This window comes from Strigops habroptila, chromosome 1 (genome assembly GCF_004027225.2).
Source record: "Strigops habroptila isolate Jane chromosome 1, bStrHab1.2.pri, whole genome shotgun sequence".
Lineage (NCBI taxonomy): Eukaryota > Metazoa > Chordata > Aves > Psittaciformes > Psittacidae > Strigops > Strigops habroptila.
In genome coordinates this window covers 86,002,452-86,026,702 of record NC_044277.2, presented here as the reverse complement: position 1 = coordinate 86,026,702, position 24,251 = coordinate 86,002,452, and the positions used below count along the sequence as shown (strand labels likewise).

The following is a 24,251-nucleotide window of genomic DNA, read 5'->3' as shown; positions in this document are numbered from 1 at the left end:
CCAACTTTCATTTCAAGCACACTTCGGATTTCTGAGGTTTTATAAGAAGAGATACAATCTACCCTGAGAGTAAAAGAAACAAAGCAAATCTCCCTAGTGTATATCATCTGAATTATCCTACCCAGTACCCAAGAATGATGGTCACTGTAAAGAAAGGTGTATCTGTCTTTTCCTGAAACTTTATTTTTAATGGCAATTAAGGCTAAAGCTTTTCATTTTACATCTCTGTAAAGAGCAGCCACTTAAAGCTATGCAAAGTGATTGTATTTAAAAACTAAAAAAATCCCTTCTATTTCATGCTCATAAAAATGACCATACAAGGTGTTGAGTGATTCAGGAAATTTTATCTTCTCCTAGCCCACTGTTTCTACCAATGTGGAAGACTGAACATGCCGGCATTTAGCTCTGTCAAAAGCAAAACTCCATGATGTGCTCTGTTTCAGCAAATACTGATCTCCTTTGTTGCAAGGTTTTCTGTATGTATCACCAGTCACTTGACATTCTGCGTACCCTAGAAACCCAGAAACAGCAGCATCAATGCTAATTTGTTTATATATTTTAAGGAACTTCATTTATGGTTTGACTTTGGTCACATTACTTCACAAATTAACTTTCAAATGCCTGACTGAACAGAGAAAAAACTGGACACCAGCCAGCCTGCCTGTGCCCTTACCTTTTTTTTAATCTCCCTATTCCCCATTCCAATGACTCAACTCGCCCACAACTCTAGGACCTCTATAGTACTCATGACCTCCCTGGGGCTTGCTGAAATTATTCATAGCTATGATTCACTCACTGACTGACACAGAGGGCTATGTTCATGATGTATGGGTTGAGCTAAACTGTTTCAGCTGTAGGCTTAATCCAGTAGATGGAGCAGCTGCATGACACTGTGGAAATACCTTTGTCCTGGGTAGCATGGTCTGGTGGCCTAGGGCACCTGGTAGTTATTAGCCAAAATGTGATCATTATTAGTGTCCACGGGCAGGAGAGAAAGCTCTGCTCCACTGGATGCTTTGATGAAGTTTAATCTTTTATCTCTTCCTGCTCTTGTATGCTCCCATTAAAATAGCTCCCAGTCTTAGAGTTTGTCATTGGGCTCTTGGAGCTGGCAAGGCAGATGGGGATCTCTGCTACAGGTGGTATAAATCTAGTATGTCATCTGCCACTGGCTTGACTGATGGAAACTGATCTGAGATCCAGCCCACTGTGAGGCTTAAGAGAAACAGGAGGTACCTGCTCATGTTCTATAATTACCAGTGACTATCTTTGACTATAAAGATAGCCCGACATACCTTATGAAGTTAAGAACCTCAAGCTAATAGCTGTGATATATGGAAGTGCCTCTTGCCTCGTATGTAAGCTGTTCCACATTGTCCTGTAGGAATGGGAACACAAGGCAAGCAGCATTCCCAAAACCTTTTGTGTTGCTATTATGACATTTCCCCTGCTTCATCCTGGATCAGTGTTCTGTCTCATCTATTCTTTTGTTAACCTTCTTAGATAGTGCTCTGTTCCGTTGACTGGGTAAAATGCTACTAAATTTCTTTCCATCTTGACATGGCGACGTGTCCTTTAGAGATAATGGTAATTTTGGGCAACCATGGTGTGGTAGGCCTTCATCCTAATAGTGCTTAAATGTGCACTTATTCAGGAAACCAAAGAAAAGCAGATAATGATATCATCTGCATCTTGACTACAAAGCTGTGTTTATGAGTGCAACAACTGTAGCTGCCCTGAACTGCAGCTGCTATTTGCTGTGTCAGTGCTACACCAGGCAGGTGGACCACATCCTCACACAGAGCGCAAGAGCGATGGCCTTTGCATCCTCTCAAGCCCTGCTCACAGAGCCCAAAAAGAGTTCGTGGGGCAGTTCAGGTGTTACAAAGACAATGTGCTGCCTTTCTCTACAGGGGCAAACTTGGATTACTCACTAAGGTCTTGCTAACTTGTGTTATTTCAAGCTGTTCCACAGACATGTAGAGTAGTTGCCAGGGCAATAACACTATGTAGAGAGGCAAATTTTTCTGTTTTAATGACACTTTACTATTGGCAGAAGCTCTTGAAGTGGTCTCCTTCTGTCAGTTTGGCTTATTTCATCAGCAAAACCAAGGCAAGTTCTAACAGAGAAATCATTCCATCACTGCATCTATTCTAGAAGCACTTGCCTGTACAATTATATCTATATCCAACAAAAAATCCAGTTCTCTCCTCGTGGAGACCATGGGCTAGTTTCCAGTTACAAGTAGTTGGTGGTTAATCTCCTGCTAGCCTGGAAACTTCTGGCAAACTCCTGGACCCATTTCTCACTTCTTTCCTTGCTGTGAGCCAGGGAATGGTGTGGGCTTGATTGATCCTCTGCCCACAGCGGTCTTGTGGGAGTTTAGGCCAACAGTAGAAGTGAGAGCTCTCCCTGGACTGCTTCTGCTGTTTTCAAGCTTGGACTGAGCTTGCCCATGCATCTGGAGGGGATGTCTATTTGATCCTGCACTGAGCAGAGCTCTGCTTCCAGAGGGAATCTGGCCCATCGTGATTCTTTGGTTAAAGCCTAGGTGCCTTTTCTTTAATTTTTTTGCTTCCAAGAAGTCTTCTCATGTTACAATATTAAATATCTAAACCGCTCAGGGATTCATTAGCAATAAATGATACAGGATGTAGTCCAAGAGCTGGGAAAGAGATCTTTTTTGACAATACGCAGAGACCATGTTTGAGGCAAGAGGCTGGTGTTTGGTGAAGCCCTATTTCCTACTTTGCATTCCTAAACATCAGGCTAATTTCTTCTTAAAATACATCCTCCTCCCATTTTTTGCGCTGTAACTGTACCTTGTCTTGACTGGCCTTAATAGAGAATGAGTGGTCTACTTTAAATCCTTATTTTCAAATGTCTTTTTAGCCTTTGTATAATATACCTAACATCTTAGGAAAATAAAACTGAAGGCTATGTTCAAATTGGGACTCTTGCCTTAATTATGTAGCTTCCTCTTGTTTCAGTAATATTAAAAAAATGTAGTATTTTTTTAGTGCCAGCTGTGGTTTGATGTTACAGAAACTTTTCCAGGTAGAACCAAATGGTGACTAAACTGCCATCAGGTGATACTGATCACATTACTGAGCCAGTCAACTCCTGCAAAGATGGTGTTTGTGAGATTGCACCCTTAACCAAACATATGTGTGTCTCCTAATCTTTGTGTGGGTTCCTTGTTAATACAGTTTTTCACTTTGACATTTGTCAAGGTAGGAAACCTGATGGTTTTCCCTACAGCCAAGCTGTGGAAGCATGAGCTGTTTCAAGAATTTTTTTAAGGCAGTAACAACGGCAAATGTCTTGTCTCCCATTCCCTCTGCCGATGTTTACACCATTAAAACTAGCTTCTGCAAGGTGCAGAGCATTTAGAATCATAGAATCATAGAATCGTAAGGGTTGGAAAGGACCTTAAGATCATCTAGTTCCAACCCCCCTGCCATGGGCAGGGACACCTTGCCCTAAACCATGTGGCTCAAGGCTCTGTCCAACCTGGCCTTGAACACCGCCAGGGATGGAGCATCCACAACCTCCCTGGGCAACCCATTCCAGTGCTTCACCACCCTTACTGTAAAGAACTTCTTCCTTATATCTAATCTAAACTTCCTCTGTTGAAGTTTGAACCCATTACCCCTTGTCCTACCACTACAGTCCCTAAGGAAGAGTCCCTCCCCAGCATCCTTGTAGACCCCCTTCAGATACTGGAAGGCTGCTATGAGGTCACCACGCAGCCTTCTCTTCTCCAGGCTGAACAGCCCCAACTTTCTCAGCCTGGAGAGAAATATGCTCAAGAGAAATATGCTCAAGAGAAATAATGAAACCATTCCCAAGTTGGTGAGCCCTGACAAGCTCTAGCTAATGTTTTATACTACTGTTTTTCTGACCCTGTGGCAAGGTAAGCAGATACCTAGTGACTGTTCCTGAGAAATGAGCCTGTCGAGCTGCTTTGGAAAAGTTTGAGCAGGCAGAGTGGGTCCATGCCATTTCCTACCCAGGTTGTCCCCTGACCAGGTGAACTGACTTGTGCAGGAGCAGGATGGCTAATTCCTTTGGAATGAGAAACAGGCCTACAGTTTTCCCCCAGGATGAATGAAAGCTTTTTGGTGTATACACAGATGTTTAAGATGAACTAATTTCCAGCCTGTTTTTATTGTCTCTTTGCAGATTTTGACATGCATTTGCATGTGCAGTGGATTGATTTAGTTCACTTGTGAGCAGGTGTTTCTGAGGCACTGGTCATTGCCAGCAGAGATGATCTTGTTTACCCTACCATGTCTTGTTCTTTCATCTGGGGAGCACATATTTTAATTATGTCTTATTTTTTCAGATTTAACAGAAAAAATGGTGAATCACTTCATCTTAATATAAAGGTTTTCCAGAGCAGAGACCGTAGTTGGCTTTGGGTTTTTAAAAATATTTTGTACAGTCCCAAGCTGTGATCTGTAGCTCTAGAAACGCCAGAGCAAGTGCTTGGTTATTGTAACTAGAAATGCACATAGGAAAGTGCAGCGGGTTAAATTTTGCAGTGATTTAATTCTGGTATGGTTCTACTGGCTTTTCTGGAGCTTCCCGAGTAGGACAGAATTTCTGATCATCCAGGACTGCTTCCATTCTCAGCAGGGTCTGGAACTGTTATACAAAAGTGCAATGAAAGCTGAGAGCTGGGAAGGACATCTGTTCTGGTGAGGTTCTTGTCTGTGTGTCTGGAACCTTCCTTGCATCTTGGCCAACCCAGCACACAACTGCAACAGGTTCCTGGGGCAGATTTGGGCAGGTTCTCCAAGGTTTGGGCCTTGAGAGCTAATTTATTCCTCTGCCCATGGCAGGATTGGCTGTAACTGTGTTGCTCCCGACAACGCAGTTGAAGAGTAGGGTTTGGGATATACTACCTGTTGCAAAACCACTACCTTATGTTCTAAACCACTTGGAGATAGATGCCCACTCTAGCAGCCAGGCTGCCCAGTGTAACCAGTGTTTTTATGGTGACATGTGCCTCTGAGCTTTATTGCTGTATTTATAAACAACCAGCTACATCAAGAGCTATTTTGTCTTTTGGCTGTGACTTGAACCCAACATTTCTAAGGGGAAGAGCAAATTCCAGGCTGGCAGCCGCTTGTGTGTGCAGCAGGCTCAGATCAGACTCTGCACGTCTGCCATGTGAATAGGCTGAAGAAAGACTTGCAGGGTGTGAAAGAGGGTGGCTATCAAAAAGCTTGGTAGGGGTGTATTAGTCTTGCATAGGTGAGGAAGGAATTGGTTGAGAGAAAAGCCAGGAGACTCAAGCGTGAGTCTTTTTTCCCTGAAAGAAGGCATAAGGCAGGGAAGAACGAACCATTCACTCCTGGTAGAGGTCTAAATAAGTGAAGATGCTGACAGCAAGAGTTCAAGAGAGGCTGAAGCAGCAGTCAGGTGAAAACATGTATGTGTGACCCTGAGGGAAAAATCTGGTGCCTGGTGAGGGCTCTCCAGCTGAGCCTTTGATAGACAGCTGATTGTGGTTGTTCTTATTGGGTACCTTGCTCAACATGTGAGAGAAGTCCCTGCTGCAGGACCTTATGCTGGTGGATGTTATGCTTCTGATACCTTCCTCTTAGGTTTTGTGTCTGGGAGGAATTTTGGCTTGGCCAGTGGGCTGAACTTCCTGCTGTGTTAGATCCTGATGGATGGGGAGAAGCTGAGGTAGGTGCTGGGCAGCCATAAGCTGTGCCCTTTCCAGGGCACTATTGACCTGCAGGCAACCTTTTCTTAGGTTTAATTGAGAGATCTTTCTGTCTTGTCCAATGAGCAGCAAACTTCTGGCTCTGAAGTCCTACACTAAATCAGTGTATTCAAAATAAAGATAAGCAGAAGTCTGAGATAATGTTATCCTTTATGAAATCTGGCTGAAGTTAAGGCAGGTGTTATTTTGAAGGTATAGTAAATATCCCCACAATCAAACAAATTGAGAGGAATCTCCTGGCTTAGGAGGAAAATGCTAATGAAAAGCAGCTAAGGTGGACATCCAGAAACATGCCCTGTTTCCAAAAAGAAGAAACATTTAAGTCTACTGCTGATTTTGAAGAATATATTAACCAGATTGTTAGCATTACAGAGTCCTTGGACATATTTGTGCACACTGCCAAGTTTGAAATTACTTTTTCTCAATACAAATGTGTCTCTGTGTATAGCGTAGCTATAAGTTGCTTGTTAAAAAACTCCATTGCTTTATGGCAAGCTGAAAATTAGATAAGTGAGTCTGGATTTATAGTGTGAGCAAAGTCTCTTCTTGACTTCTCTATGCTATAATGAACTCTTAAGTACCTGGATTAGTTTTGCTGAACTAAGTTCTGAAATATCTGTGTTTTATTCTGCTGCTTTAGAAACATCTTGCTCTGGTGAGAAACTCAAAGATGCTTTGATTTCTTGGAGTACCTTGAAGAGATACAGGCAGTCCAGACTGTAAAAATGCTTGTATGCTCAACAGTGTTACCAGCACTCTAAGAACAGTTAAATATCTGTTACTGTAGTAGGTACTGTGAAAAATGCATCTCCAAGTAAATCTTAAATATACTACTTTATGATCTATTTTGATTTATTTATGCAGAAAGTTGAGATGTCCAAAAGCCAAGCAATAGTATTGTTTACTTTTTATTCTAGAATTCTTTTCCAACAGCCCTTGGTATTTAAACTACTTTGCGATAACTTACACAATGTGCTGCTAGAGAAGACCAGCTGATTTAAGAGTATTCCTGACCATTTCTTACTAGTTTTTCTTTTCTTTGTAATACTATGTGGTCAAGAAACAATTTTGACTCTTGGTGGAAAGAAAAGCATGTCTTGTTTGGTTTTTTTTTTTTTGTTGGTGGGTTTTTTTTTGTAGGGGTTTTTTTGGTTTGGTTTTTTTTTTCTTAATGTTTGTTTTCCAGTTTTGGTCAATGATGGTTCTATATAATTAAACTAGTGTATGTGTTTTTGTTTTGTTTTGGTCTTACTGCAAGAGCTATGGCTATCTTGGATATGGCTGTGGCTTGGCTATGCTGCTTCAGCAGCTCTGTAGTATGAGCCTGAGAGCTACTGATTCTGAGAAGAGGAAGAAAGAAACCATGAACTTTGTAATATACCAAGCTGCATGTATTAGCATTATGCAATATCTTCCTCTAGAGCAGGGTAGCATCCAGAAGCCTTTCCCAGGATTAGCTGTTAATGTGAGAATTCAGAGTGGTTTTATCTACCCGGAACAACGCAGTGATACTGGAATTAGGTCAGGAATGAGGATCACAAAGTTCAGCTGTAATTATTGCCTTGGTTAATGAGGTAGGCTTTTGAACAAGATCTGCTACTTCAGGACTTAGCCTAGCTTGAAGTCAAGGCTGCATAGAAAGCCTACAGGTGCAGAAACCTCCACTAGATGTGCAGCAACACTGGAAAGATTTGATCCTTGTTTGTTAGGTTGGTCCTGAGAAAAGAAGTAAGGCTACACCTGACTTATGAGGATTTTTGCAAGCAGTAGCAGGAAGTTGGAACATGTCAAACTCCATACAAACACTTCTAATGGAAATTATAGGCCTATTTTAATGTCCAAAAAATATTTATTGGAATAGGCTGGGGAGAGCATTTGTCCAGATAAAGAAGATAATTGTCACTGTAGAAGAAGGTGAAAGCCTTCTCTGGTGTATAACTGAGTAAAAATAGTCCAAGATCTGGATCCCAGCAGAATGGGTGCTCATGAAATGGTTAGTGTCAGACTGTAGTAGAAGCAAATGCATGAACCTTGCTTGCTCATTAGCTTTGAATGCTCTCCTCTGTCATAGTTTTGCATGTATGGTGTTTTACTTATTTATGCCAAAGTGATATATGTGAATGAGAGCTGGCAGCAGCAGCTGAATAATGGATGAAACACCAGAATGCCGCTGGTGGCAATATCTGCAACATGAAGAGCTATGCTGAGGATTTGCTGCTCCCCTAGCTGAACTGTTTGCTCAAATGCTTTTCACTGGTAACAGCCAGAAACTTCCAGCAAGTCCTGAGGTGTCTCAGTGAAGAATGTCTTTCTGCAGAGTATACCTTGACATCTTGCATTATGGTCTGTTTCATTTTCTAGCTGGTTGCTCCCATTTCTAGTGAAGAACCTGGCTAGTGCTGGTCTACCAAAATAGCAATCCCATTGTTTCACTACCTTTTGTAGCAATTCCAAAGTGCATTGTGTAAGGCTTTTATGCACAGTTTCAAATGAATAACCTTTGCTATAAAAGAAAGCAGAATGCTTTAATTAGAGTAACCTAATAGGCTGGCTGAGCTCTGAATTCAACTGTGGCAAAAGATCACTGAAAAGATTCTGCCCTTATCTAGCCTTAATCATTTATCTTGGTTTCCAGGGCACTTGGAAGCTTTATTTTGAATGTTTCACAGATTACACTGACTAATATGAGAACAGGGTCATGAGTATAATAAATCTCAGGTAAATGTAGAGCTACCCTTGTGAAACCTTTCTGTATTTGGTGTCTGGTATCCATTGCTCTAGGAGTCTGTAAAAAAAAAAATAAGGGTTGACACCTTGTGCAGCTTACTGGTACACATGTGTTAAATGCTAATGCTGCCATTTTTTCAAGCAAAACAGCCAGGCAGCCTCAGCTTTGGCAACACAGCTCTGTAACACGCTTTGCTTGCCCTGGAGGAAGCCAAGCTCTTCCTTTCTGAGCATCACTCTATTAAAGACAGCTAATGCTAAAGGTCTGATTACAGTTCAGTGACTTGTTCTCACAGTGATTTATTTTTTTCTCCACTAACGGAGGAACTTGCTTCTATAGCACAGCTGACAAAATAGGTATTTATAACCTCATTTGTAGGAGGACTGGGAGTTGGCTGAGCTGCAACAGACTGGTTAAAAACATCTGACCACCATCACACAAGCTGTGGTCAAGGACTCGGTCTGCTTCCCATTTTGGCCAGGCAGGACCTGATCTCAGTGGGACTTCATTTGCTTCACCCATCTGGTGACCCTTGGGCTGGTAGTGTGTGTGGGAAGGGTGCTGGTCTCCTCTGCTTGTGTTTTGCTTTTCTCATCTGAGGGCTAATCTCAAAGCCTTTACCAGATAGGAAGGGCTGGAGAGCTTGTGGAGAAGAAGCAAAGGATCCAGCCTATGATGAGACTATCAGGGGTACAATCCAGTGACAGTTGTGGTAATCCAGCTGACCTTTCTCTCTGGCTGCAGAGAAGCAAGGAACTACTCTTAATGCTTACCTGCCTAATCCCAAACTGTTGGGGGTATCCCATAGTCTAGCAGTGATGGAGAAATAGCTACTCCACATCGACTGAAGAGATCAAAGAATGCCCAAGAGCAGTGGGTGTTTGAAAACACACCAGCAAAATTTAGTGGGCCTGCCTTTGGGCAGTGTGATTAAATTGCCTCCCAGTGAGTTTGTTGCTAATTCCATCCTAGTTTGCTCTGCTGCTGTAAACTGCTGGAGATATCTCTGCTGGCTCCCTTGCTGTGGCACACAAAGGCTTCTCTGTATATGTGTCTGTAACAGTGTCACTCTTTTCTATTTTTTTTTCTTTTTTTTTTTTTTTTAATCCTTCACTCCCAAATGATTCTCAACAGATTGTTTTTCCCTCTGTATAGCTTTGTACAGATAATACAGTAGCTGGAGCTGTGGGGGAGAGAATTAACACTCTGGTCATCGCCTTGGGCTTAGTCACCAGATGCGTATGGGGCACCAGGCTCAGGAAGGACTGTGCCCTTCCACTCCTCACAAGGCTCCTGATCTCAGACTGGGATGCAGGTCTGCTTTGTTTTTAAGGCTAAGGAAAGGGAAGAGGGAGAGAAGTGTTATAGTGTGCCTGCGTGTCATCTCATCATTGGGTCATCTCAGCGGGACAGATTTACAGAAGCCAACACAATGCTCCTATGACACAACTGTTTCCTGTTTACGGCTCTGTATATGTCAGCTTTCCTATCACTTGTCACTAGCTTTGGTTCTTCTCTGATCAGAGAGCGCACCAGCAGCTGCTACCTTTTTTTGGCTCTTTGGCATGTGCACAGCAGCTGAGGGGATGAAGAGCAGCAGCCGGTTGGGGTAGATGCTATACAGAGCAGAGGGTTTCAGCTGGCTGCAAGCCCTATGCTGCAAGGGTGGGGGATCCCAAAGCATTTCTGTAGGATGAGGTGTGAAGGATGACACCAATGTGGCTGTGGGAAATAGCTGTCCTCTGCAGACCTGCAGAGGCACCTTCTTGACCCAGGCAGTGCTAATAGGCGGGCCCATTTGGTGCTGCAAAGTCAACTTCTGTGAAGGAGGAATTGAGTACAGGGGTTGGGGGGGAGAGAGAGTTGAGAAAATTGGCTTCCCTCTCTGCAGAAGTTATTGCACAAATGAGCAAGGTAAATGATGTTTGACCTGGAGGGAAACCTTTAGTGCTGGAAATACCAGCTTCCTCAGACCATCCAGGGGCTTTCCTTTGATTGCAAAGATGTTTCTTTCCTACTTATCCTGAAATTTCTTACCTGAATTTTCAATGGGTTTTGGAGCATTCACAGATCTTCTTGATTCCCCTTCGCTCCAGGGAAAATGAGATGTCAACATCTTCCATTCAAGAGAAAACTAATTAAAAGGTATGGGGTATAAAGCCTGCTTTCTAGTCCCCCTCTCGGATACGGGATTTGCACTTCAAAATGCCTATTTGTAATTACTGCTCCTCCTTCCAGTGGGGAAGGTGGCCAGCCCCAGTGGGATGGGCTGCAGTGCTTCAGGGAAGGAACTTGGCTGCTTACTGGTACGCAGCTGCTGCTGATAGGGCTTCAAGCAAATGTCTTTGGGTAAATACTTAGCAAATGCCCAGAGCTACTGGTAAGAAGGAAGTCTCTGAAGCAGATTAAACAATGTTTAGTCCTCTGTGAGGTGGTGGTAAGGGTTGGAGATGCAGGCGCATCCCAGCTCCTCCGGTACAAATCATTGTTTTTGTCATCGTGTATCTTTTTGATTATATCTTGCCATGTGTGGCTTCCCTTTGATTTTAGAATAGCCATGCTCACCTTTAATCCACAATTAAAAGGCTGGTTCAGCAAGTAACACATGGTGCAGTGTACCTTGCCCCCTTAAACAGGTATGGTACATGTTGCAGTCTTTGCCTGGGCTGACTCAGAATGAAAGAGCACTTTGGCTTGCTTTACCTCTTTCATCTTTTCAAAGAATAAGTTTTCTTTAATCTGGTTTTCCCAGTTACCCAAAACATTGGCTTTTAACAGTAACTGGAGAATCCCACTGAGTAAAGACAGAGGTTTAAACATGTTTTGGGGCTTAATATTTTTGAGCTTTTTTTGCTTTTGTGTGTGTTTGTGCTTTTACCCATCTACTTAAGCTTTCTGGAAGGAACTAGACCGCTTGTCCAGCACGCAGTTGTCTCCAAAGTCCAACTGCAGGCTCGGTGCAAGGCATTTCATGGGGACTTTTGTCCATGGACTCCTTCCAAGCCTGCCCTTGCTGTTCTTCCCTGGTCTCATCTGTTTCATTGCAGAGGTTGCTTTTTATCTTTAGTATAAATGGGCATTGTTCAGTGGTAGAAAATAATCAGACCAGAAAACCTTGGCTTTGTTCCATCTAGTCAAGTGCTTTTTTTATCCTGCTTGGGAGTGAGAGGGAGAGGAGAAATGAGTCCCTTCAGCTCTGTTTTCTAAACTGTTTTATCAACATCTGTGGTGTTCTTTTTGCCTTATGGATGCTGATAGTCAATGCTGGAGAAGCAAAGTGTCTTATCAGTGCCTCTCAGGGTTGCTCTGAGGGGGAGACGAGGCCAGCTGTGATGGCAGCTGCCTGCACACAAAAGCACAAAAACCTGTCACATCCCTACACATGTGACACACCATGAAAGATGGTTACTTTTTGCCTTTGAGTAAAACACAGAACACTGGAAATGCTGTGAATGGCAGGAACTGTGGCTTATGGGGAAACGTGATGCTTACAAACAAAGCAAGCCAGACAGATTTTTTTTTTCTCCCTTCACCCCATTGGATAATAACATGACTTTTCCAAAACTGTAAACATGATTTCCAACTTTCCCAACCTCTTAGCTTGAAAACATCAAGGGGAAAAAATGGAACAGTTTGGCAGGATTGCTACGGGGCTCTTTACTTTCTGGAAGAAGTTCAGGCAGCCCCAGGGACGCTCACGTTATCGTCATTAGTCACCCGTGTGCTTGCAGTCTTTTAGAGGCTCTGTTTACTCTTAGTAAGAAAGGGGAAAGTCCAGCAACAGTAAATCTGGAAACATGAACACATGCCTTCATATTTACTTAGGTTTTTTATTTCTGGGTTTGTCTTGACTGATGACACAAAAATTAGGACAGAGAGCTCTGCGTAGTTAATCTGGTATTGTTTACTGAAAAAGTAGAGATCACTGCTTAGGATTGCTTTTTAACAGGTCTAGCTATTCGCATCTAAAACAGGCTCAAGCCACAAAAGCAGCATAGGAATTTGCAGTTGTTCTTGTTGAAATCAGCTGCTGCTTTTCCAAGTGTTTTGTTGCCCTTTAACTAAAATGTTATGTGTTTATAATGCCCCTGTTTAATTACTTGAACTACACAGATGTCTGAAGGTGTAATACTCCTTCCATTGTGGCAAAAGCTAATGCAAACCATGTGGGCCCTGATGCCTTCCAGGGCCAGTCCTCTGCTGAGGGTTACAGGAGTACAGCAAAAAGCCTTCTGAATAGGAGCCAAGAGGTTGACCCTGTAACTTGAGTGTCAGATCCAAGAGGAAGGTGCCGAGAGGATTAAGCTGTCTTTAAAATAGAGCTTTTTGAGTGTCAGGCTTTTAGTTACATCTGTTTCGATCATAAGCTGACTCTAGACTAATATTGCAGAAGCTTGGCTGTTAATTTTCCTGCAAAGCAACTCTGAATCTCTCCATGTTGTAAGATTTTAAAATCATTGCTGTGTTTGAACATATGGTTCATTGCCCGATGCGTCCAAGCTGAGGTCTTGTTGTAGATTGGATAAGTCTGAGTATCCTGAAGGTCCAGAAGATGGGGTAAACAGGTGCCCAGCTCCAGGATTTTCAATAGTGATAAGAAGTTAATGGTAAAATGTGACTGTTCAGACATTCCAAATGCTCCAGTTTTAGCAATTCATTGCTACTGTGGGGGGAATGCACTCTGAACGCCGCAGCTGCTAAGTTTTATCTGTTGAACTGTGCTTATCTGGTTGGCAGGGAGAATGGCTTTTAGTGCAGTCTTTCTCCACTTGTGGTCTGTAAGATATCAGCAAATAAATATCCAAATGAAGAGGAAGAAAAAATAAAGACCAGACTGGGCAGACAAATTGAGGGATTAGGGGAGAATAAAAGCAACAAATTAACCTAAATTTATATGATTGTTACTGAAAACTATGTGATCTTAGTATGTAAGATTTTTTCAAAGTCTTAGATAATTTTTCCATTTAAAAAAGAAAGGGGAAAAGAAGTTAGGAAATGGCAATCTAGCTTGTATCTATGAATAAAGCAGTCTTGGTAAGTTTTCCAACTCATGAGCAAAGGCTTTGAAATCTTCTCCTATATTTAATGGAGCTGAATGAGTTCAGTGGTAAATATGCAACAAGTGTAATGCCTGTTTCCGTTCTTTGTTCCCCTGAGAGTCATTTAACCAAAACAAATTCAGTGCACACTAATAAAATGGGTAGGTAGCTATTGCAGCTTAATAGTTTGTACTCGACCATTTTCCTTGGCACAGAGTTTAAGGAATGTTTCCAGCTAGGTTATGATATCTTCATCGTGGGCTATTGTCAGGAGTTACATTTCCCAGTGTCAAGCCCCGGTGCTGAAGATATGCTGCTCTTTGGGAGCATGGGACTGCTCAGGAGACAGTCAAATGCAGCGAATGTGCTGCTCCCCACGGCCCACTGTTGTTGCTGCAGCCTTCTCCACTTGCATTCAAAATGTTTTCCAGAGTGTGTATTGGGAGTTTGTTTGCTTTGCTTTCTTTTTTTCCTTTAAACTATCATTGGCAATTGCTTGTGACTAGCTAGACTGCTTTTCAGCAGTTTTCTACCTCCTTTTTTCAGCTCCATTTTACGGAGGAGCAGGGTATGAATGTCTTACCCATGGTATCTCCTGAATCTAGTGCTCTCTGTCCAATGTAGCTACCCAAATGACACACACAAGTGTTGAGCAAATCCGCTTAGCTACAAAGAATGATGACGTACTCTTTCAGGTCATCTCTGGCCCTCTGGAAGTTACCAAGTTCTGCTGTGGGGAACCAGATGGGTAATGGGGCATGAGGGACGCAGTACTGCAGGAAGGTCTCAAACTTGTTGCCTCCTGTCTGTAGGTAAAAATAGCAGGGACAGATTGGGGAAAAGACTATCAGCCATGATACAGCTGTATCATGGGGTAATTCATTAGGGACTGTAGCAAGAGGACAAGAGATAGTGGATTCAAACTTAGAGGGAACATTTAGGTTCTATATAAGGAAGAAGTTCTTTACTGTGAGGGTGGTGAGGCAGTGGAACAGGATGCCCAAGGAAGTTATGAATGCTCCATTCCTGCGAGTGTTCAAGGCCAGGTTGGGCAGGGCTTTGAGCAACCTAGTCTAGTATGAGGCGTCCCTGCCCATGGCAGGCAGGTTGAAACTAGATGATCTTAAAGTCCTTTCCAACCTTCACTGTTCTATATATGATACTATATGCTAGCTATTTGCATTGAATTCATGCACCTCTGTGTCTCTTGAGCAATCCCAGGCTCCCAAACAGCAGCATAGCTTCACCTGTGAAGCTTTTCTCTCCACCTGTTTGGAATGTTCCTCTAGCATTATAAGTTTAATAAGCATACTGAAATTAGCTGAAGGGATCCCTAATTACTAGAAGTTGAAAAGGAACTAGATAATGTGACAATGCATCCCCTTTTTAAGGAAACTATAATGCAGCTGATTTGCTTAGTGTGCTCTAACTGATGCCCTCCAATTTAGTTCTGCACTTTGTTGTTTCTAGCTTGGTGTGAATGTATGCTCCTCTTCTAGAAGATTGATTGTCTAGAAATCATGCCTGAAAAAATTGTTTTAATTTACCTTGAGCATCTAGAGGAACCTGAAGTTCAGATGCATAATATGATTAAGTGCAGTCTAATTTCAATCAGAACCTGTTATTCTTGCCAGCTGAACTCCTAATTGAAAAGGAGCAAGGCACTTCTGATGGGCAGCAGGCTAACTAAAAAATTTAGAACACAGTTATTCAGTATTCTGGGTCAAATTGAGTCAATAGCAGAGCTGAATTAAAAAGGTCTTGAAACACTGACGTTTAGAACATGTTTTGATGCTTAATTGCTGATTTCAAAAGGTTTTTAAAAATTGTTTTAGCTTTAGGCAATGAGTTGAGTCAATGCAAGATCAGAATTTCTCAGTTATTTTGACTTTGTTAAGAAATAAACAGTTACATCTGCAAGTTTGGTTCTATCTAAGGGGAAAAAAAAAGGGGGGGGGGATTTGCTCCCAAACAAACATTATTACATGCTCAGTGCTGATACTAGAAAATTGTTCAGCTTTGCACACATCGGTGGCTATTGTTTATAACTATTTCTATAGATGAACTCTCAAGAGTTACCTTTTCACCTCTCAGAACAACAGTATCTAAAATTCTATGTGTTGAACTGTGTGCTTTAGAGGCTGGTTTTATGTGCCCTACTCTTTCAAATGGCACAGATCACTGATTTAAGGAATTCTGCACGGTCCTTGCTGCTCCTGAAAGCCTGGCCATTCCCATCAGCGCTCACTTGTGGATGCAGAACCTGACCTATATATATATACACATATATATATATATAAAAAAGTGGGGTTTTTTTTTACCTTATAGAAAAAATGTCTGCATCACATCTTGCAGCGCATTTCAGATCTGCTATATATTTGGCTTGCTCTGGTACTTTCCAGGCAATTGCATAGCTGCTCCAAGCCCTGCTACAGAAGGGTCATGTTCATAGTTATGGCCTTCAGCCACCTGAAAGCTATGACAAGACTTTAAATTAAGGCTTTTTCCACTTGCCCTTTTGGTAGCCAGGTGCTGCCTTTGGTATTACTATCTGCAAATCAAAACAGAACTATTATTTTGAAATATGAAAAGGTACATCCTTTTCAGTGAATGTACCATTCTCCCTTTGTGTAACACCTAGTTGCACCAATCTGTGCAAGAGCCCCTGAGTGCTCTGAGCAGGGACCAGTGGTGGGGTGTGGATCTGCACTCTTGAGCATGCTGAGACTGAGCCCATGCATGGTCAGGGTCGAGCCAGGAGTAAATGGGGATTCGTGCCCATGGTCTCAGCAGGGAAAATGCTACAGAGGTCTGACATCACCTGCAAATTGCTGTAGTTGTGAGGACTTGCTGCTGTTGTGAAGCCTGATGTGCAGGGTGGTCTTCTGTTAATGCAGGCATCAATGGACTGTCTATTCCATCCTCATAAAGGAAGCCTGTTTTGCAAAGAGCCTGCAAGTTTGAAATATCTGGATGTCATCCAATTTCTATTCCCAGAGGCCTTGTTCTAACAAATACTGTGGAGTATACACACAGTACAAGGGGGTGCAGGGAGAGACTCAGCAGGAGATGGGATCATACAAAACATCTCCAGTCTCAGAGCAGCACAATTAAATAGCCTGCACTATATCTTATAAGTCAAGCTGGAGTGATTCCTTGTTTGTGGAATCCCATTATCTGGCAAAGGCTCCCACCTGGCTTATATGTATGGTCAGTTACACTTTTGAGTATAGAGGCTTATTTTCCAGTCCTCCTATAGTCACACATATGGATTTCAGAGTGCACCTAGGCAGGGAATATTCAACTTGTGTGAGAGGCAGCTGGTGAAAAGCAAGATGTTGGGAGTTTCCCCACCCACTCCAGCAGATGGATAGTCTTCATTTGTCACTCTAGCACAAGGCAAAACGAAGAAAATTTTCCTCCATTCTCAAGTCCCCAAACTTCCCCCTTCTGCCCGAGTTCACAGCAGCTCACAGTCCCCGAAATTGTCCAAGACTGTCATTGCTTCCTGTTTACTTTAGTTTACACATTCACAGACCCAGTTTGGAAAAATGACTATACCAGAGCCAAGCAGTGAAGTTTGCTAAAGGAAGTTTTGCGGTTCAAGAAAATAGAAAAATATTGTCCTCTGCTTTCAACAGACTGGATGAGCTACTGACAAGTACAATGGAGCCATTGGCCTCCAGGCTCTCTCCTGCTTCATTTAATATCTTTAAACCTCAGTATGCAGAACCAGGCTCCTTACCCATATACTCCTGGGAATATGGTAACAAAAGCAAATGCTCTCCATGGGAGGGATTAAAGAACCACCTTGAAAAATAGGCAAATTGAGAAAATAAGCCATAGCAATATAAACGAGCAAAGGAAGAAGAGCACAAATGTATTAGTCATCTCTTAATTGCTCTCAGAGCCCAATATGCTTAACGTCCTGAAATAGAAAGCCCATCATTTCAGTTCTACACATTAGCAATTTAAAAAGAAATAAAACAAGATCTCCTGAGAATGAAATCATATATATATTCATATTGTCAAACAAGCATTTTTCCTGTTTGCAAGCTCTCAGCTTATGTCCTTATACTTTATTGCATTCAGGACTTCTAGACAAATTCTTTTTGGGACAAGAGGAAAGTTTTGTCTGGGTTTCAAGGAAACTTATTTCATATTGCATAGTCTGAGTGTGCCAATGCGTTATTAACTTAGGAAAACTTCTGAGTGAATAAGCTTGAGAGCTGAGCAAGAGCACTGAGGCTTTGATATTTTCTTGCTTTGCAGAAACCCATGCATCAGAGGTGAGGGCGCCTGCAGACCCATTCAATCCAGTATAGCCACCAGGTGTCCATCAGCAGTTGGATTCCCATCTTTTAAGCATTTTAATTTTTCAGCTGTCAACAAAATCTCTAAATTTTCATGTAGTCTCTTCAACCATTTATCAGCTCAACTTCCCCTCTCCCCATTGCACAGTAAACGTAAAGGAAATAGCCAAAGCGGGACTGTTTGTTCTGTGCTTAATAGATGCCGTGATCTCCCCTACAGGCCTCCAGGGACTGTCCATTGTTCTCATTCCTTTGGCATATCAGCTATGCCAAACCCCATCATCCTCTGTCTTCCATCAAAGGATGTTTCCCCCTCCCTTTCCTTCTTCCCTGTTATTTTCTTTTTCTCTCATTCCTGCTTTATGCACTGGTAGTATTTCAGCCCTCGGGAGTATTTTAGGCATTCGCTTCAATGTGTTCTTTCCTTGCATATGGATCTGGCTTGGAGGCACCAGATCCTTTCTGCATAGTGTGCTGGGGCTATGAAAACAGTAACCTTTTGAAATCAACGTGTGCACATATTAATTGCAGGTGCAGGGTTAATGCTGAGGGATCATGGGTGACCTATAATTTTGCTCAGCATTGCTTACCTAACAGCCTGCAACTGTAATCAAGCAGGTTTACAGTCTTTACTATATTTCCCATGAGGTGCTGCTTGCAGTGATATTTTTGATGATGGAGAAAATTACACATTGGAAAAAACCTTTAGTGCTTATAATTACATGGCTGAGATTAAATGGTACCATGTTGAAGAGTGGTTGTTATATGAAAATGACTAATAACTGAAATGGCACTTCTAACTATTTTCTTTGAAATTAATGCCTAGCGCTTTATTTAGTTATTTCACTAAGAATGTGTGGAAGTATGCATTTCCATGAATTTTAAAAGTACTTTCTAGCAGTAGAATAAAATGTTATTTAAAAGGGGGCCAGACCAATTAGGAAGCCTTTTAATTTCCAGATCATAAGTCCAATATTTCTGACAGTTGCTCAAGAGTCTATAAATAAAAAAAGAAAAGGGAGGGGGAGGGGGGAGCAAAATCTAAAGTCAGAACTCTGGAATTGGAGGTCCAAAATCAGATTTGGATATTCAGGCTGGTTTTAAGTTTTGGTCAGAATCCAAGCTATGCACCAGCAATGTCACAGCTTTTGGTGTTGCTTATGATTTCTAGCGCAGGAACCAGCAGGACCTGACAAAGAAATGGTCCATGACCACAAAGGCTTTCAAGTGAAGTGAAAAAAAAAAAACAGTGCGATAAATCTAAAGGAAGCATAAAGGCACAAGGGTGACAAGACTGGTCAGCCCTGGAAGCAGAGACCTTGAGGCACACAAGCTACTCAGCAGTCATCCAAGGACTTTGCATTCCATGTGGCAGAGGAGACAGAGGAAGGGAATGAGGAGGATGCTCATTGTCTGTATAGAGCTGTGCCTAGGTATGGGAGGCAGCCTGAGGAAAGCACTAAGGTGCTTGATCTACTCTCTAGTAAGAGGGCAAGGAAGCAGCCTTTTCTCACAGAAAGCAGAAATTCAGACTTCAACATATCCTTGCTGAGAGGCTGATGACTGCCAAAGACCTGTGTGGGTTTTGTCTCAGTATGTTAATCACAGCTTGGAGAAAGTTTGGGTGAACAGTACATCTTGCTATACTAATTCCAGAACAAAGCGTAACTTGCTTCTGCAGTGCTCCTGGTCTCTGTGCACTTCATCAGAGCCAAATGTACATGCACCAGTTTCTCAAATGAGCTCAGTGGAAGTGGTGGCATTTGCAGCATCTGTTGAGCTGACTTCCAGCCCTGCACTGCAGGTGGATTCTGTAGGTAACAGTGGAGACAGCAGAAATATCAATATCAGAGGGAAGAAATTCAAAGAAAGAGGTCAGGAAAGCTGAGGCCCAGTTAGAATTGAGCCTGGCAAGGGATCTGAAAGGTAACAGGAAGGGCTTCTATAGGTAAGTAGCAAACGAAAGACAGACTAGGGATAATGTGGGCCCTCCAGCAATCACTCTGAGCAGTGCTTCAGACCACATAATATTAGCTGTGTTTTGTAGTCAGCAACTGAGGAAAGCCTGTCATTGTCAGATGGTTTGGTGATTACCTGTGCCTGATAGGACAAACTAGCAGGGGAGAAAACTGACATGATTCCTGGTGAAGCATCACACGAAGACCTGGCTTCCCGCTGCAAAACCAAGAAATGATATTTTTCTGGAACAACGATGGACTGAATTCAGAGCTGGGGTACATTCACAGAAGCCCCTGCACCTTTAAAACTAGGCAGTTTTCTGTGCCTAGAGTCCCAGGAATAATAACTAAAAAAGGCTTTTTAAATAGGTTCATTTTGTTTTGCCTGTAAAAGATGGAGACCATGGGGGTTTGCGTGCTCCGGTGTTCTGGCCAAACCACTCTTAAATGGTCCAGCTGGTTGAACTCCTACTTGCTGTTCAGGGACACCATTCTATAGTGTGTTTCACTCTGAATTGTTTCAGTATTGAGCTTAAATTTCCTTTGTGATTTCCTTCCACCCCCTTTCCTTCCTGGAGCACCTGCAAGACACCTGATGGGTACCAATAGCAATGTTAGGAGCAGAGATGGATAGGTGGTACTTTGTGTTTTCAAGGTGAGCTCAGCATTGAACTGTCAAAACTACTCCTCTAGTTTTCTATTGTAAACACCCCTAGGTGTGAATCATTAGAGAGTTTTCTATGAGTAGCAATGAAATGGGTTATTTCAGATAATTCGAAAAGTTGCCAGTATATATTGTTAAAAGGCTTTTCTTCCTTCTTTCCCTTTATGGCTTGTACCCTCAGGGTCTTTAGTACTAAAAAAACTAATCTGTACTGAGAATTTTAATATTCATCCACTCTTCTAACTGACAAAATCTGGAATATCAGCTATTTTGCATATGTGGGATGATGATACATAAGTAGAAAGGTTCTTGTTGAGGTACATGCTTGATGGATTATGTGTTTGGTATGACTCTGGGGCAATCAAATTACTAGTGCAAGCTTTTGAAACTGCTTCGCAGAACATAAATACCTAGAAATATTGAATACAGACTCTACACACAAGCTCTAGGGATTTTGTTTGTTTTAGTTTCTAAGCCAAACTCAACTTCATTTGAACATACTGAACCTCACGAATTATTTCTCTTTCTGTACAATTAAACTACTCCTGTCCTTAACATATATACTGTCCTGCCTGATAGGTGCTTTCAACAACTGAAAGTACACCCTCTCACAAATAAGCATGGCTCTCCAGGCAAAAGTCCAGCCCTCGCAGCAAGCTTCATCCCGGGCAGGATGGAGTAATCAACGTTGTGATCTCCACTGAGAAGAGCCTCACAGAGGGGAACTTATTGCTATTTCATTCTGCAGCTGAAGAAACATACAGTAGTGGCAGGGCACCTTGGAGCAGCTGATTTAAAGATTGATTTTACAAGCTGTTTCTTACTATCTGGCATTCATAAAATTCACCTTGAATAACTGGTTTAAGAGTTCAGTAGGAAAACTCTTGCCAGAAGAACATCCTGCTGGCTGAACATGCTCAGACCATCTCTTGAGCTACACCAGATGGTACCAGATGCACTGAAATCCAATGAGTAGTGATTTTTTTTTTTTTCCTCCCCTAACAGTTAGGATCTGCTTTATTCCTTTCCTAGGAATTTTGCTAATATGAGCAGTAAAGGCTCTCCCCAGAGAGTCTCCCACTGGCTTCAGCTCTGTTCTGAGACAATGAGGTAGGATTAAAAGGGCACAATTGCTTCTAGGCAGTCAGTTTGTGGCCAGCCACGTGGTGGAATAGCTTGGTCATAAATTTTAATGTAACACAGAGTTGCTAATCAACATCAAACATGAATGTCAGTGGATGGCAGATTTAATTGTGTGTTTAAGAGCATTGGAGGAAGTGTGTGCTTGAAGCATCAAAGAGTGAGTTCTAGAACTTCGGACAATACTCTGGTTACATTTTTGGGAAGAGTTGTCACCAGATCTGTGCAGTTTGGCTGCTGCAGTGATACTATTGCATCAGTTTCTGAACTTGCATGGTGCTTACTAAAATATGCATGTACGTAAATAGACTTACCAAGAACAATAGGTGTGTACGTAAACAAACACACAAAGAATGATGTTAAAAAAACATTATCATGGTGGGTACAGAAGACCTGGCTAGGTGATGCAAACACCAAGGATGCCTGCCAAATCTTAGTTTGCTCCTCCTTTCACCTCCTTGCCATACACTGTGGCCACAATTCGCATGTGATCACACATTACATTTCTATCAGGATCATGAATGCACAGAGTGGCTCTGATAAGAAGCTGGAGCTGTGGGAAGAGGCCACTTCCTCCAAAGGACGACTTATCTGCTCTTTCTGTCCGCACTGGGTAGGATAAAAGGTTTGAGCCGTATCAAGGAGATGTAGGTTAGTCTTCATGAAGATATAGCAAACAGTTCTGGAAACAGTAGAATGCTGGTATAGAGTCACGTGGAAAGAAGGGGGAATCGTTGGTGCTCAGAGTGAAAGATCGGTGTCAGAGATGATGCAGGGCTAACTCTTTCTGCGGCAAAGGAAGAGAATGGACTAGATGTCTTTCAGGTTCCTTCATGCATTCCCATTCACTCTGAATCCTTGTTTTCTACTTCCTTTCCATTAGTAACAGAAGTTAGAAGGCAGGTGATGAATGAGGCAGGCATTGGTAGGAGGGCAAAGCAGCCTTTGGCAGCTGAATTAGGTCCTGGAGAAAGGTGTCCCTTCCCAGCCTATGCCATGGAGCTCCTGTGAGGTTCTGCAGCTATGAGTTGTTCCCAGATGGTATTCTGGGTGAGCCCACCTGCAGTCTCATTTGAACCATTAAATTCTAAAAATTTAAACTGAAATTAGCAGAATATGAGCTCTGAATATGTGATTTTTGACCTTTCCAGAATGCTACGTCTCCGGGTGCGTCAGCTGCCTTTCTAAAAAGAGGGTAATGCAGCATTTTCAGAGGGATTGCATAAGTAAGTTTGTTAATACTTTTAAAGACTTTGGATGCTGTAGTGATGTGCAGTGAGGATGAGGCCATAAGGAAATGAATTTTGTCCCCACAGCAGGGTCTGAACAGCGTGCCATTAAGCAAGCTAAGGGCCACATGCTGAGTGACAAGAAGAAAACAAAATATTGAATGAATGCTGATTAAATGACCACTTTTCTTTCTTTGTGTTGAATGAGGCAGAAATGCCAGAGAAAAAGTAGTATGTGGTATCTTACTGAAGACTATAATATTAGTCTCCTTTTGCATAAGAATTGAGATGGGTGATTTGCCTCATCCTTCTGCAAGGAATTTGAAGCATTCCTATGCTACATGCAAGTATCTACCTTAAACTAAGAAACAGAAACAACCAAAACAGCAAAAAAAATCGGCTCTGTAATTTTGATGTCTGTATGATTTGCCAGCCGGTGGGTCACTCAGCCCAATACAATGAGCCATTGACAGCAGTGGCAGGCTAATCATCTCCAGGCTGATCGGTGCTAGGGATTTGAAGCTCCTTTGCCAGGATTTAGACGAATGCTGATGCATAGGAGGGTAATATTGAGGTTTGGGCATCCTGGCTTCATCGCAGATTTGGGAGGGGGTATACTGAAGCAGGCAAAAGCTCTTTTTGTTCTAGTCCTTGTCCTACACTTGTTTTCCCTGACCCATCCTAGATACCTTCTGCGGCCACTGTCTTGGGTTGTCCAACTGTGCTGGATCATCTTAGATATAAAATTAAAAAATTAACAACTTCTTATATTCCCACCCTGCAGAAATGGCACAACCATTGTGCTTTTTTGTTAGACATGTTTGGCAGCTTATGTGTTGCAGTTCTGTCTGCAATATCCTGTAGCCATGTTGTTACTAGCAGCAATGGCCTGAGGCTGTGAGGCAGAAGCTGCAGGAAGATTTAAAATCTCTTATTGTAACAGCTGATAGAGGTAGAGGAAAAAACTTGGCAAGCATTAAGACCTGAAGATGGACTTATGTGCCTGAGAGCTCTTGTATTTGGGTATCAGCTATGCCATTGAGGGCTACTCTATCACCATAGAAAGTGCTCTGGTCTTCAGCATGTCAGGCAGGGAGTGCATCTGACAACATGGCACTGCGTTCCTGTGGATTAGGAGTGAGCTTTGAAGAGTGTAAAAGGAGCATGAGGTTCAGGCATTCCTCCAGGTCCCAAGCACTGAGGGGCAAGAAATGAGTTGTAGCAACTCTTCTCCCTCCTGCCCTGCTGCCTCGTGCACCCCCTCATCTCTCTCCATGCCCAGAGGCATGCCACGCCAGCTAGCCCCTGCTGCAAAGCTCCCCTGGCAGTGGCTGTGATGCTGTTTCAGGTGATGAGCCAAAAAGCACTGGAAGAAAAAGACAGTTTTATTCTCCCTGATGACATTCTCACCACAGAGGACTGGGAATGTCAAAATACAG

The 24,251-nt window shown here is 42.5% G+C and overlaps 1 long non-coding RNA gene across 1 annotated transcript; it reads right to left on the bottom strand.

The window, feature by feature from the left end:
• Positions 1-12,305: 12,305 nt before the first annotated feature.
• On the bottom strand, positions 12,306-15,973 carry LOC115609529. Its single transcript, XR_003991890.1, has 2 exons — positions 15,830-15,973; positions 12,306-13,245 (listed from the first exon to the last, which is right to left on the bottom strand). It is a non-coding gene; the product is annotated as an uncharacterized LOC115609529 (long non-coding RNA).
• Positions 15,974-24,251: the final 8,278 nt, after the last annotated feature.